Here is a 15,745-nt window from a genome sequence, read left to right as displayed (position 1 = left end):
CAAGAAAAAACGTGTAAAATGAAGGTTGAAAAAAAATCAAAAACCGCGTGCGTGTGCGGTACGGTGCGACGTTACGCACGCGCAGCGCAGCGCGGCACCGCGTGCGTGTGTGTGTGTGTGTGTGTTATGTAAAGCCCAAACAATAGAAAGCCTAAAATACTCCTTCTTAGGGATCCTCAAAGCCCATAGAGAGGACAAGCAATATAAACCCTCAACTATTCATCAACTTAGTCCATGTGGAACTATTCATTGAAGGCAAAATCTACTTTTCTCCTCTACAAGGCCAACAATATAATGGTAGGCCAGTTATCAGGAGACCGATAGGCCAGCAAGATTGTTTACAAGTTGAAGCTCTTAAACAACATATGTCGTCTTCCTCTAATCTTAGCCCTTCCCCAGAGCTGGATCGCGTGTGTTGGTCGTTAGAGAATTATGGGGTCTTCTCTATCAAATCCTTATACTCATTTACTTTTAATGGAGGTATTCGTAGTCCATTCTATTCGATTATTTGGGATAATACTTTACCAAGTAAAGTCAAGTTCTTCATGTGGCTCTTATCACTATATAAACTAAATACTAAGGATAAGCTCCTCATCAAAGGTTGGACTGACGATCCTACTTGTTTCCTATGCCGGCATGAGCTGCATGACCACCTCTTCTTAACGTATTTTTGCTAAGCAAGTTTGAGGTTTTTTTTCTTCCTAAGATAGAAGACTTTTCATTGCCTCAAGACTTAAGTCAATGCTTTAATATCTGCTCTGACGATTCCACTGATACTAAGGCTCAGCAACTTTGAAGGTTTTTCTTTCCCACTATATGCTAGTCCATGTGGAAAGCTCGTAAGAACTTCATCTTTTCAGGAGAAGTACATCAAGCTCGTAAGTAGGCTTCCATGGTTTCTCATTATCTTATTTTTAGGACAGGTTCCCCGGCCAACAAAAGGGGGCAAAAGTTGAAAACAATCGTTCGGGAGAGGGGTATCTCAGAGCTCCTTTCCTCCACAGAGGATAGCAAAGACGCGGCAGCCAATCCTTAGCCACGTCCCTCTATTCATCTTTTGAGATAGACATAAACTCTTATTTTTCCCAGTGGATGTTATTATTGTTTCTGTTAGCTTCTGTTTGTTCATATACCTACTTCTTTTGTATAATTCTCTCTAATATCTATGAGTGCTTTCTTTTGATTATCCCTCATTGTGTAGATTGACGACAAATGTCTGTTCCTCTACCCTCTGGGGGTCTCCATTGAAATCACTCCTGTATATTAACTGTATACACTATATTTTGAGTATATAATCAACTTTTGATAGGGCATCTTACCCTAATTTTACCTACAAAAAATCTTCTTTTATGTAAATTTGGTCAGTTCTCCCAACCTCATCCTTAATTTGTTGTTTATATATTAACTTAGATTTTTATTTTGTGTTTGTCGTATTTTCATTGGGATTAAGGAAAGCATGTTTCTTTAGGTAAGAAAATTTGTAGTTTGTATATTTAAATTTTTTTAAGTAAACTATATATTTAATTGCTGAGACTTTAATTTTGCTCTTCTTTCTTAAGGGTTCAACTGTTGGTGGTTCAATTGTTGGTTATCAGGTGAAAAGGTTGAGGGGCTTGAACAAAGTGATGATTGGGATGGATATTATAACCTATTTTGTAAATTTATGATGTAAATTATCAACAGCGGTATGTTATCCTATAATTCAACCAGGGTCTTACTCACTATCAATCGCTGCATTTAAATGCTCACAATGGATACATTTGAAATATAATGTCATAAATATTATAATATTTTAAAATGTTTATCAAATTTAATCAAGAGGTTAAATTAAAAGATGTGCTTTGCACAGGCGTAAAGACTAGCGTTGTATTTATATATAGATATAATTCTTCGTCCTAGAACAAGCAAGCGTCCTGATGAAACTGTAAGATGCCAAATTCAACCTTTTAGCAGATCTCAAAGATTACAAATTCTCTTCATTATGTAGTATGTTTTTATTTGGAAAAATCATGGCTAAAATACTAGGTTAGCCTAAAAGGTCACACCTCTTTATCACTTTGACCCAAAACGTAATATTGGTGATACTTTGACCTAAAAAGTAACAAATTGGCAACACATAAGCCGTTCTAAATAAATTGGAGATATGGAGGAGAAGAGAACGGAGGAGAAGATGGGGAGGAGTTTCCTTTTTTTATTAATATATACAGATTTTAGAATTTGGGGAAGGGGATAGAGGGGTTAATCTAAACAATACGGGGGATTGAGGGGTCTGTTAGGAATTTTATGGAGATTAACCTGCGGAATTAAACACTAAACGAATAACTGTACCAATGAAAATACCACAAGCAAGCAAACACCAAGATTAACATGGTTCGACAAATCATACCTACGTCCACGAGGTAATCCAGAAAAAAATATTCCACTATGAATCAAGAGTACAATCACTCCAAGTTACACGTGAACTTCAAGATTAAATCACAAGAGAAAATACAATGTTAACTCTAGGGTATCAAAACCCTAAAATCTGTCTCACCAAAAATCTCCAACTCTCATGGACAAATCAACATCGTACCCTCGACGGCGTCGTTGTTCTGAAGACAATGGATTTTGAATCACTGCAATCGGACAACCGAGCGATCCAAAATCTAAACTTCTCTCTCTCTCTCTCTCTCTCTCTCTCTCTCTCTCTCTCTCTCCCCTCGGATTACTATAGCATTAGGTTACTGTTTATCCAAAAAACAAAAGATAGGTTTTTCATATATAAATTTCTCCAAACTTATTCCTATTTCAAATAGATCATCAAAATACTCTTCTAGACAGAGTTCTAATTGTAGACTTCATGTGAGCCTTATCTTGGGCTGGACCCACAACAATCTCCCCCTCCAACCCAACGAGAGGGTATGCCAATCTGTAACTCCTTAACGGGAGTTCATGCCGACCAATTACCGACACAACTTGATCTTTTCATTGGAAACGATCTTCATTAAAAAATCTGCTGGATTTTTATTTGTGTGAATCTTCTGTAGCTTCAACTCCTCTTTCTCAACAGCTTCTCTAAGCCAATGATATCTCACATCAATGTGTTTCATCCTTGAGTGGAATATAGAATTCTTACTCAAATCAAGAGCACTTTAACTAATAATGAAGATATGATAATTGTCCTGTTGCAAGCCTAACTCCAGCAGAAATCTTCTCAACCAAATCATCTTCTTACCGGCTTCTATAGTTGCAATATATTCCGCCTCTGTTGTAGATAATAAGAAACACACTTCTGCAATCTGGACTGTTAAGATACTGCTCCCTTGCAAAAGTGTACAACCAATCTGAGGTAGACTTCCTGTGATCGAGATCACCTGCCATATCCGCATATGCAAAACCATATAATAATATCTTTGAACCTCCAAAACTCAAACACAATCTAGAACTATCTTTTAAATATTTTAAGATCCACTTTACACCTTTCCAGTGAACTTTCCCTGGATTAGAAAGAAACCTACCCACAGCGCCAACTGCATGAGCTATATCTGGTCGAGTGCAAACCATGGCATACATCAAACTCCCTACAGCTAAAGAATAAGGAATATTCTCCATCTCACTCTTTTCCTCATCTATAGTCCGGCAAAATTTCTTGTTAAGCTTCAAATGACCTGCAAGAGGAGTACTGACTGACTTTGTATCTTTCATGTTAAATCTATCAAGTAGCCGTTCAACATATTTCTCCTATGATAACCATAACTTTCTGGATTTTCTATCACGAGCAATATCCATACCAAGAATCTATTATGTCGAGCCCTAATCTTTCATGTCAAATGATTTAAATAACTCATTCTTCAGCCCATCGATTATTTGACTATCCTGACCAACAATTAACATATCGTCCACATAAAGCAAAAGAATAATGAAGCTAGAATCTGAAATTCTCCTAAAATATACACACGAATCTGCAACTATCCTCTAGTAGCCATGACTCAACATAAAAAATTAAATTTTTTGTACCACTGCCTGGGTTCCTGCTTCAAACCATAGAGGCTCTTCTTCAACCTGCAAACCATGTATTCTTTTTCCTTTACTTCAAAACCCTCCGGCTGTTCCATATAGATCATCTCCTCTAAATCACCATGAAAGAATGCAGTCTTCACATCAAGCTGCTCAATCTCGAGGCCTAAACTAGCTGCTAACTCTAAGATAACTCTAATAAACGTCATCTTCATAACCGGTGAAAAAATCTCATCAAAATCAATACCCTTTTTTTGACCAAAACCTTTCACCACTAATCTAACTTTGTATTTTTGAATCTCTTTGTAGTCATCCTTCTTTGACTTGAACACCCACTTATTCTTCAAAGCTTTTCTGTCCTTTAGCAAATCCATCAACTCATGAGTATCGTTCTTCTCAAGAGACTTTATCTATTCTTTCATAGCCTGGAACCATTTGTTCTTGTCTTTATGAGTATGTGCCTCCTGAAAGCTCCATGACTCCCCCTCTTCTGTCAACAAAGAATACTCTGAAAGAGGATATCTCGTGGATGATCGATGCTTTCTAGCTGATCTTCTAAGTTGTGGCTCTACAAACTCTTGCTGCTAGTGATGCTCCCCTTGCTGAGGATCCTCTTGCTCATGATCCTAATTACTGTCTCCCTGCTCTGGTATCTGACCGTCATCATAAACATCATCATCATGCACCTACTCTGTATCTATATGATGCAACTATACTGGTGACGAAACGGGTGTTATATCTAGAATCTCACTAGTAACACTCTCTGACTGCTCTGCTCTCCCGAGATCTGCAATAGTCTGATCCTCCTGAAAAATCATGTCTGCTCGTCTGATAATTTATCTCTTTTCTGGATCCCATAGTTTGTAGCCGAACTCATCTTCTCCATAACCAAGAAAAATGCAAGGAATCGCTCTATCATCAATCTTCTGTCTCTTCTCCTTCGGAATGTGTGCAAACGCCTTGCAACCAAACACCTTCAGATGAGAATAAGAAATATCTTTTCCAGACCAAACTCTCTCTGGAATATCAAAAACCAAAGGAACTAAAGGAGACCTATTGATTATGTAGCATGTAGTGCAAACAGCTTCAGTCAAGAAGCTCTTAGGTAATTTCGCCATCTTCAACATGCATCTGACTTTCTCCATAATGGTCCTGTTGTACATCTCTGCAACTCCATTATGCTGCGATGTGCCGGGCTCTATCCTCTGATGTTAAATATCATGCGTGGAGCAATAATCTCTAAACTCAATGGAAGTGTACTCTCCTCCATTATTGGTGTGTAAACACTTCAACTTCTTTCCTGCTTGCCTCTCCACCATGGCATGAAACTGCTGGAAGACTAAAAGCACCTGATCCTTTGTACTCAACAAGAAGACCCACATCTTCCGCTATGTATCATCAATAAATATGACAAAATACTTATTGCCAACCAATGACTCCACCTCAATAGGATCACAAACATCAGAATAAATCAAATCTAGGATATTATCTTTTCTTTTAGAAGGCTTACTAAAAGAAACTCTATGTTGTTTGATAAACAAACAATAATCACAAGGGATGTGTGACGAACCTTTGACAGAGGGAATGAGAGACTTCTTTGCCAATATCTGCAACCCCTTCTCGCTTATGTGCCCGAGCCTCCTATGCCACAAACTAAGAGTGTCACCGTCTTGAGCCACGCTCAAAGAATCATATGAAGCCTTTGCTTGAGTCTTGTATAAATTGTAACATACACTCCCTCTAGTCACCACAAGAGAGCCTTTTGTAATTTTACATTTTTCACCATCAAATTGAGTTTCATATCATATTCGGACCAAAGTAAGACCCGAAATCAAGTTGAGTCACAAATTGAGAACATGCCGCACATTCTTTCACATCAATGTGCATCTGATATCTGTCTGTAAGTGTATATCACCAAGTCCCACAATCTTCGAGTAGCTGGTATTGCCCATCTTCACATTGCCAAAGTTACCTGCGTTATACGATGCGAAAGGGTCTCGATTGGAGGTAGCATGATATGTAGCTCATGTATCTATTATCCACTAGGAATTCTGACTTGTAACATCATACAATCTTCTTCCTTACAAATGAGAATAACATCGGTCTCAAACAAAGTAGTTGTAGTGTCACTGTCAGCTTTTTTCTTCTCATCTTTCTTTTCATCTTTGTTCTCAGCTTGCTCTTTCTTTAATGCCTAACATTTTTTCTTGATATGACATGGCTTCCTACAATAAAAACAACCTCTCCTTTTAGACTTTGAACTGCCCTTAGATGTGCCATGACATCTGAACTGGTCCCTATACCTTCTCCTGCCACTGTTCTCCGTGATAAGTGCCTATGAGTTATCTTGCTGGTAGACTTTCTCTGAGTCTCCTCATTGAATAAACTACTAGTAATTATACTCATCGATAACACACCATCTGGAGCTACGTTGCTGACTGTCACAACCAGTGTCTCCTAATTATCTGGCAAAGAACCTAATAGCAATAAAGCGTGTACCTCATCATCAATAGTCATCTTCATGGTAGCTAACTAATTAATTAAACTCTTGAACTCATTCAAGTGCCCTGCTATGCTGCTTCCTTCTTTGAATTTTAAGTTCACTAACTGCCTCACAATAAATGCCTTGTTTCTCACGGTCTTCTGCTCGTAGAGATCCTCAAGCTTCTTCCAAAGAGACTTCGCATTAGTCTCGCCCGATACATGATGAAACACACTGATGTCGATCCACATCTGAATATAACTGATCACCTTCTTGTGTTGTTTCTCTCATTCTTTATCAATCATCTTTTCTGACTTGACTTCATCACCCTCAATAGGGTCATATAAATCTTTACAATAGAAAATATCTTCCATCTTAGACTTTCATACTTGCCTATTTGATACTTGCCTATTAGAACCATCCAATTTCATCATTATGCCAAAACTCTCCATCTTTTCCATCACAAAACACATCTCAAACCAAGACTCTGATACCACTTGTTGGGAATTTTATGGAGATTAACCTGCGGAATTAAACACTAAACGAATAACGACACCAATGAAAATATCACAAGCAAGCAAACATCAAGATTTAACGTGGTTCAGCAAATCGTGCCTACGTCCACGGGGCAATCCAGAGAGAAATATTCCACTATGAATCAAGAGTACAATCTCTCCAAGTTACACCTGAAATTGAAATTAAATCACAAGAGAAAGTACAGTGTCAACTCTAGGGCACCAAAACCCTAAAACCCATCTCACCAAAAATGTCCAACTCCCACCGAGAAATCAACATCGTACCCTCGACGGCGTCGTCGTTCTGAAGACAACGGCTTTTGAATCATTATAATCAGACAACCGAGTGATCCGGAATCTGAACCCCCCCCCGGCAGATTACTGTAGCATCAGGTTATGTTCATCCGTAAAACAAAAAGCAGGGCTTTTATATATAGAGTTCTCCAAACCTATTCCTATTTCAAATAGATCATCCAAATACTTTTCTAGATAGAATTATAATTTATGTGGACTTCATGTGGGTCTTATCTTGGGTTGGACCCACAACAGGGTCTATACACAAAAATCCCTTAATATTTCAATTAAACATTATCTTCGGCGATGGGATGGGAAAGACCTATGTGTTGCCAATTTATCACATTTTAAGTCAATGTATCGTCGGTGTCACTTTTTAAATTAAAAGAGTAAAGTAGTCACTTTTTAAATCAATCTGATATTGTAACTCAAAAGTTATAGTCAATAGTTCATCCCTATATAGAGAGATATAACGTCTAAGCTCGAGCATCCGTCATCCGTCTCATTTTTGTATGACCTTGTTAAAACTAACAAAACAATTGGACAGTGGTATAGATAGCAATTATACGCCACCCTTTTCAAAATGATTAAAATGTAATCACCTCAACCAAATTCAATTTTTCTATATAACATCCTCACATATTTTTGCAGTAAATCCATTTTCATTTTGATGGTTGTTGCTATTCTGTTGGCCCAAACTTTGGCCTGTTACCAACAAGCCCATTTCCCTTTGTTTATCTGATGTGCCCTAGCCCCTCTATTTTCTTCTCCTACCCGATAGTTCTAAATCCCCTCCGATCTCTGTAATCTGATGGCCGTCGCTGTGAGTCCCATCTTCCATCCGTAGGTCGACTCCCTCCTTTGTTTTCTCCCCTAGCCTCTCTCCCGTGTTGGCTGCCCCCTTCCATATATAAGGGTAATGGGTTGGTAGTAGCTCGGTGGAGGATCAAGTGGAAAAGAGATAGTGAGGAGAAAACTCAGCTTGAGCTCTCCTCTGATTTGTGCAATCTCCCTCCTCCTGTGAGTTTTGTGCTCCTGTGAGCTTTGTGCTCTCACCCCCTTTGTACGATCCCCTTTGTGAGTGACGGGTGGAGGAGATCAGTGAGCTCTCCCCTTTGAGTTCTTGGTGGTGCACTGTGAAGAGAACAGTGACTGATTGAGCAGGCTTCTGAGCCAAATATCATCGACGACGATCCTCAATAGTGGTATCAGAGACGGGTTAGTCGTCGCCCTTCCAACACCGTTGGTCGCTGCCACTGGACACCGCCGGACCGCTGCTGGACACCGTCGGACCGACGCCAGACCACCGCCGGACCGCCACGTGGGTGTGGGTAAGGTCGAAACTCTCTACAGTGGGTTTCGCTCAGGTATATGCTCTTGACTTTGTTGAAAATTGCAGTAATTGTTGAAAATTACAGTAAATCTTCAAGATTATTTGTTCTTATCTCGCTGCGTTTAACTGCTGAAGTTAAACTCGTGCGAAAGAACAAAGGGTCTGAACCCGAGCTTTGTGCTCATCGTTATTCCCAGTTTGTTTGTGCTAGTTGCTTCGCACACTTTGAGCCTGATAAATTTTTGAAAAATTTCAGCTATATTTGCATTTTTTCCTGAAAAATTGTTTTTCTGTGTGAAAAATGTCTGCTGCTAATCAATATAGTATGATTCAATATGGTATGGCTCCGTTCAACGGAAAATCTGATTTTAGCATTTGGAAACAAAAAATAAAATGCATTTTAATTCAACGGAAGTCTTTTAGGCCTGTTGGTCAAACTTATTTAACTTCTGACACTGAAAATAAACGGGCGAAAATGAACGAAAATGCTTGTTCCATAATTTATTTGAATTTACCTGACTCTGTGATTAGAAAAGTTGGAATTTTGGAATCTGCTAAAACCCTTTGGGAGAAACTTGAAGAACTCTATACTGAAACCTCTTTGCCCAATAAAATATTTTTGCTTGAAAAAATTTTCAAATTTAGATTGGATATGTCTAAGGACATTGATGAGAACCTAGATGTTTTCACAAAACTTATTTCAGATATTAAGTTAACTGGTGATAAACATATAAATGATTATACTCCTATTACCCTTCTAAATGCTATTCCTGACTCATATAATGATGTGAAATCTGCTATTAAATATGGTAGAGATGAGGTTACCTTTGATGTTGTGGTCAATGGTCTTAAGAGTAAGGAATTAGATTTAAAACATTCTGGGGGAAATAAAAATTCTGGTGAGGTTATGCATATGAGGGGTAGGCCCCAGAATAGGTCTAATAACCAAAAGAATGCTAGTAATGGGAGAAAATTCAAAAATGGAAGGGGTAGATCTAAGTCTAGGTTTAAAGCTAAAAAATGCTATAATTGTCATGAAACTGGTCACTTTATTAAAGATTGTCCTAAGCCTAAGAAAAATCAGCAAAATGAACATGCTAATATGGCTGTCTGTGAGGGCAAAATGGGTGAGATTTTCATGATTAATAATCTGTGTGATTATGCATATTTGAACTCTGGTTGTGCTTTTCATATGACTCCTTTTAAAACCTTGTTTTCAAACTACAAGAAAATAGAGAATGGCTTTGTGTCAATGGCAAATGAAAAGAAATGCAATGTTTTAGGAACTGGTGATGTATGCCTTAGGTTTTCCTCTGGTTCTGTGTTTACTTTGAAGGATGTTAGGCATGTTCCTGATTTACGTTATAACTTGATTTCTTGTGCATCTCTAGAAAATGATGGTTTGGAGGGGAAAATAGGGTAAAGGGGTTATGAAAATTTTGAAAGGGTCTCTTGTTGTTTTTACTGCTGAAAAACAAAATAATTTGTATGTTTGTCATGCTAAACCTGTACTTGATTCTATTAACTCTGTGATAGGTGATAAATCTGTTTTATGGCATAATAGATTAGGTCACATGAGTAATAAAGGATTAGAAAGTTTGCATAAAGGAGGTCACTTTGGTAGTGATAAAATATCCCCCATCCCTTTCTGTAAATCTTGTGTGCTAGGAAAACAACATAGGGTTACTTTTCCTACTTCTTCTTTTCCTAATCAGTCTAAGTGCACTAGTGTACTTGAATATTTGCATGCTGATGTGTGGGGTCCCTCTAGTGTGCCTACGCATGGAGGGAACCAATATTTTCTTTCCATAATTGATAATTATTCTAGGAAAGTTTGGGTTTTACTCATGAAACAAAAATTTAAAGTTTTTGATAAATTTAAAAACTGGAAAATTATGATTAAAAACCAAACGGTAAAGAAAATTAAAACTCTTAGGACAGACAATGATCTTGAGTTTTGTAACAAACAATTGAATGATTTGTGTACTACTTGGGGTATTAAAAGGCATAAATCTGTTCCCTACACACCCCAGCAGAATGGGGTTGCTGAAAGGATGAATAGAACTCTCCTACACACCCCAGCAGAATGAGGTTGCTGAAAGGACGAATAGAACTCTCATAGAGAGGGTGAGGGCTATGTTGGCCACATCTGGGCTCTCCAAGAAATTCTGGGGAGAAGCCGTTTGTACTGCGGCCTATTTGATTAATAGGTCTCCATCTGTTCCCTTAGGAGGGAAATGCCCTGAATTTGTGTTCACGGGCAAACCTCTTGATTTAAATAATTTGAGAATTTTCGGGAGTGCTGGCTATGTGCATCAAAAGATTGATAAGTTAGAACCTAGATCTAAGAAATGTGTTTTCTTAGGATATCCTGAAGGGGTAAAAGGTTATAGGCTTTGGAATAAGAGTGAACCGGGGTTTAAGGTAGTGATAAGCAGAGACGTTGTCTTTAATGAAAATGAATTTCCTTGTTTACCTTTACATGTCCCTATTCCTGAAAATGATGCTCCAAATGAGGTGGAGCAAATACCTATTATTAATCAACCTAAATCACCCCCTGAAGAAAAATTGAATGATATAATTATTAAAAATCAAGATCTAAATCACCCCCTGAAGAAAAATTGAATGATATAATTATTAAAAATCAAGATGAGATTATTCCAAATGGGGTGGAGCATGATATACATGAAATAGATAACATGCATGATTTGAATGATTATCAACTCACTAGGGATAGAAATAAAAGAACCATTAGGAAACCTGAAAGATATAGAGATTGCAATTTGATTGATTGTAATATGTCTGAGTTTGCCTTTAATGTGTTTGAATCCCTTGAGTGCAATGAACCTAAGACTTATAAAGAAGCATTAAAGTCAAAATATTCTGAAGAATGGATTAGTGCTATGAAGAGTGAGATGGAATCCCTAAAAATTAACCAAACATGGAAACTTGTTCCTAAACCTGCTAGTTGTTTTGTAGTGGACTGTAAGTATCTGTTTAAGGTAAAATAAGAATCTGAAAGTGTTAGGTTTAAGGCTAGGTTAGTAGCTAAGGGATTTACTCAAAAGGAGGGAATTGATTATGCTGAAAATTTTGCTCCTGTTATCAAATTTACTACTGTTAGAATTATGCTTGCTTTAGTTGCTCATTTTAATTGGGAATTAAAACAAATGGATGTAACTACTGCTTTCTTGCATGGTGATCTTGATAAAAATATTTATATGCACCAACCTGAGGGCTTTGTGGACCCTAAATTGCCTGATCATGTGTGTTTGTTAAAAAAAGCTTTGTATGGTTTAAAACAATCACCTAGGCAATGGAATATTAGATTTGATAAATACATGCAATCTTTAAAGTTTAAAAGGAGTTCTGCTGATCATTGCCTGTATTATAAAAATATAGACTTTGTGCCTGTATTTCTTATAATTTATGTGGATGATATATTGATTGTTAGTCCTTGTTTGAAGTCTATTAAGCATGTTCAAAAATATTTTTGTGAAACTTTTGACATGAAAAACTTAGGTGATGCTAAAAGAATCCTAGGCATGAATATTATTAGGGACAAAAACAAATCTACTCTAGTTTTAAACCAAAGTTCATATGTTGAAAATTTTTTAAGTAAATTTGCTATGTCTAATGCCAAATCTGTGAATGTGCCTCTTGCTTCTCATTTTTTGTTAAGTAAGGATCAATCTTCCAATACTGAAACTGAAATAAATATTATGAAGAAGGTGCCATATTCGAATGCTATAGGACCGGTCATGTATCTCATAGTTAGTACTAGGCCTGACATTGCATATGCGGTTAGTTGCTTGAGTAGATATATGTCAAACCCTGGTATGCCTCATTGGAATGCCTTGAAGTGGATTTTAAGATATTTCAAATCCTCTGTGGATGTAGGATTAACTTTTTCTAAGTGTTCTGAAGGTGTCAAACTTGCTGGTTATGTAGATTCCAATTATGCAAATGATAGGGATAATAGAAAATCTACCATTTCCTATGTGTTTACTTTGTGTGGCACTTGCATAAGTTGGAAATCCCAATTACAACCCATTGTTGCTTTATCTACTACTGAATCTGAATATGTTGCTGCCACTGAAGCTTTTAAAGAAGCTATTTGGCTTAGGGGCCTTATATCTGAAATTGGTTTTCTTGATAAAAATATGGTTGTATTTTCTGACAGTCAATCTGCTATTCAACTTTGCAAAAATCCTGTTTTTCATGATAGAACTAAACATATTGATGTCAGATTTCATTACATTCGGGATATAGTTGAAAAGGGTATTGTCAAGTTAGAGAAAATTTCCTCAGAATTTAATCCTGCTGACATGGGTACTAAGTGTTTGCCTGCTGAAAAATTTATATCGTGTCAAAGAATCTTGAATTTTGACTTTGGGTAATTTTCTTATGCTCAGTGTGTTGCCATTGTGGCCTATTAACTTGCTTTGTGCTTGTTAGTAGCTTTGTGATTTTTTCCTTTGAACTCGATGACCGTTTGGTAGAGTTCAGTTCTTTGTGGACTTGGTATGCTTGGTGATTTTACCCCGATCTTTGTGATCTGAGTTTACTTCGTGTATTCTCTTCCATTGCTTGTATCTTCTTTGTGGTCATACAGGTAATGATTTGGCGATGATGAGTCCTGCAGTTCCGTGTTTTTCCTCTGTGCACTACCTTGGGCCAAAGGTGGAGATTGTTGCTATTCTGTTGGCCCAAACTTTGGCCCGTTACCAACAAGCCCATTTCCCTTTGTTTATCTGATGTGCCCTAGCCCCTTTATTTTCTTCCCCTACCCGATAGTTCTAAATCCCCTCCGATCTCTGTGATCTGATGGCCGCCGCTGTGAGTCCCATCTTCCATCCATAGGTCGGCTCCCTCCTTTGTTTTCTCCCCTAGCCTCTCTCCCGTGTCGGCTACCCTACCCCCTTCCATATATAAGGGTAATGGGTTGGTAGTAGCTCGGTAGAGGATCAAGAGGAAGAAGAGATAATGAGGAGAAAACTGAGCTTGAGCTCTCCTCTGATTTGTGCGATCTGCCTCCTCCTGTGAGTTTTGTGCTCCTGTGAGCTTTGTGCTCTCACCCCCTTTGTGCGATCCCCTTTGTGAGTGACGAGTGGAGAAGATCAGTGAGCTCTGTCCCCTTTGAGTTCTTGGTGGTGCACTGTGAAGAGAACAGTGACTAATTGAGCAGGCTTCTGAGCCAAATATCATCGACGACGATCCTCAACAATGGTGTTTCCTCATGTTTCGGAAAACTAGTTTATGACTAAAAATTTGTCCAATTTACAACTTCATAGCGCTTTATGAATACTATGAAGTTGACAAACTTTGTTTATTTTAGAAGAGCAGACTCTTAACTCATGACATGTGAGATTAGAACCAGCTCTGAAGTTATGATGGGGGTTATAATTTTATGCTCTAACCCACTTTTAATTTGTGGCTTATAAGATTTGAATCTACCAAATAGTGGTTTTTTCTGACTTTTCTTAACATCAAGATATTGTGTAAACTTCATATTAGAATCGAGTTAGAGACCTAACATCAGATTGAGAACCGAACCAATGTCAAAATTTAAAGCTTCAAGAGCATAATGATTGACGAATCCTTCAATAAACAGCGTGGTTTATAAAACTCTTGTGGTGTCCAAGAGCAATTATCAATCCCCAATTAGTAAACCAAAATCACTCACTAGTGTAAACACTGAGTTTTTATTTGTGCGATATAAGAAGCAAAATTGTGCAAGCAACCTACTTCAGTGACCGAAATCATTATTTATCATTAACTAGCTTAATCTCATCATTAAAAAAAATTAACTAGCTTTGTTGCCAGGTCTGAGTCATTTCCTTGAGCGGCGGGCAACGCGTAAAATTGATCCAACGACTAATTCTACTCTAATCACTAATCACTTGTTACATTTTCTACCTCCTCAGCTGCTTTCATTAGTTATTACTTCACCGAAGTTCAAGTCTAGATTATTGTACTGTAAAACTCAGATTTAAACTATTGCTTGGCTGGTTGTTATTTGTGGATGCAAGGTTCCACTTCATAAGATAAGGAATGCACGAGGAGCGCCGAGGGTGATCCAAATGGTTAGGAAGTTTCACTATTGTTGATGTATGGAATCACACAGTCAAATAAGGGGGGCGATCAAATTGACGAAGGTCCTTTAACCCTCCAAATGTCTGGTTCTTAAGCAAGTTGTTCTTCTCTGCATAAGTAACAAATCGTAAGAGGGCGGGTTTTTGATTCCCCGGTTGTTCCTCCGACGATCAAGTCAGTGAGTCGCTTGTGTGGAGAAGTAAAAGGAACTACAGTAGTTCTTAAGCTCAGAGAGTAGCGAGAAAGATCTTACCCTGTAATTAAAAATAGTATCTCTTTTTATAGTAGTGGGAGGAGGGTAGAATGGTAACTTTGGCCGGGGTAGAATGGTAACTTCTGCCGGGCATGAGCTGGCAGCCAAGTTAACCCCAGCTTTACAGGTGTCGGCCGACGAGTGGAGAAGGGGTCACTTTGGTATTTAATGCGAAGTGATTGGAGGTGTGGGGTGCTGACGTGGTCCAATGTGTTATAAAAACTATTGGGGCCAGAGGAATGATGGCGCCCATAATGAATTTAATGGCATTTATTACGAGGTGATTGGTCACCAATGCACAGGAGGGGGCTCGAGGCTCAAGGTATTTCGTCGTCTTTCTACTCGTCTGGAGTCACCCTTGTAAGGAGTCGGCTGATTAGTCGGCTGATAAGTCGACTGAGTGGAGGGATCAAGCAGTCGGCTCAGTCGGGGGTTGATGCGCAACATCTTTCGGGTCGTCGACATGTGACGCCTTTCAAGTAACAATAAGGTATCATCTTTTAGCAGCGCTCATTTAGTTATTGATACCTCAATTAAATTACCATATTTTCGAGTCCATGTTATCATCCTCCAATGGTCCCATCATCATTTAGTTATTGATACCTCAACTAAATGAGCGCTGCTAAATTGGAGGTATTGATACCTCAATTAAATTTCCATATTTTCGGGACGTCGGCTGATTAGTTGACTGATTAGGCTTAATGCGAGATTAGGCTAGAGTTTATTGTAAAGGATAATAACATGGTATGAGATCCATCCTCTTAATCATAGAGAGA

This window comes from Asparagus officinalis, chromosome 8 (genome assembly GCF_001876935.1).
Source record: "Asparagus officinalis chromosome 8, Aspof.V1, whole genome shotgun sequence".
Taxonomy (NCBI): domain Eukaryota; kingdom Viridiplantae; phylum Streptophyta; class Magnoliopsida; order Asparagales; family Asparagaceae; genus Asparagus; species Asparagus officinalis.
The sequence above is the reverse complement of the archived record's forward strand: the minus strand, read 5'-3'. Positions refer to the sequence as shown.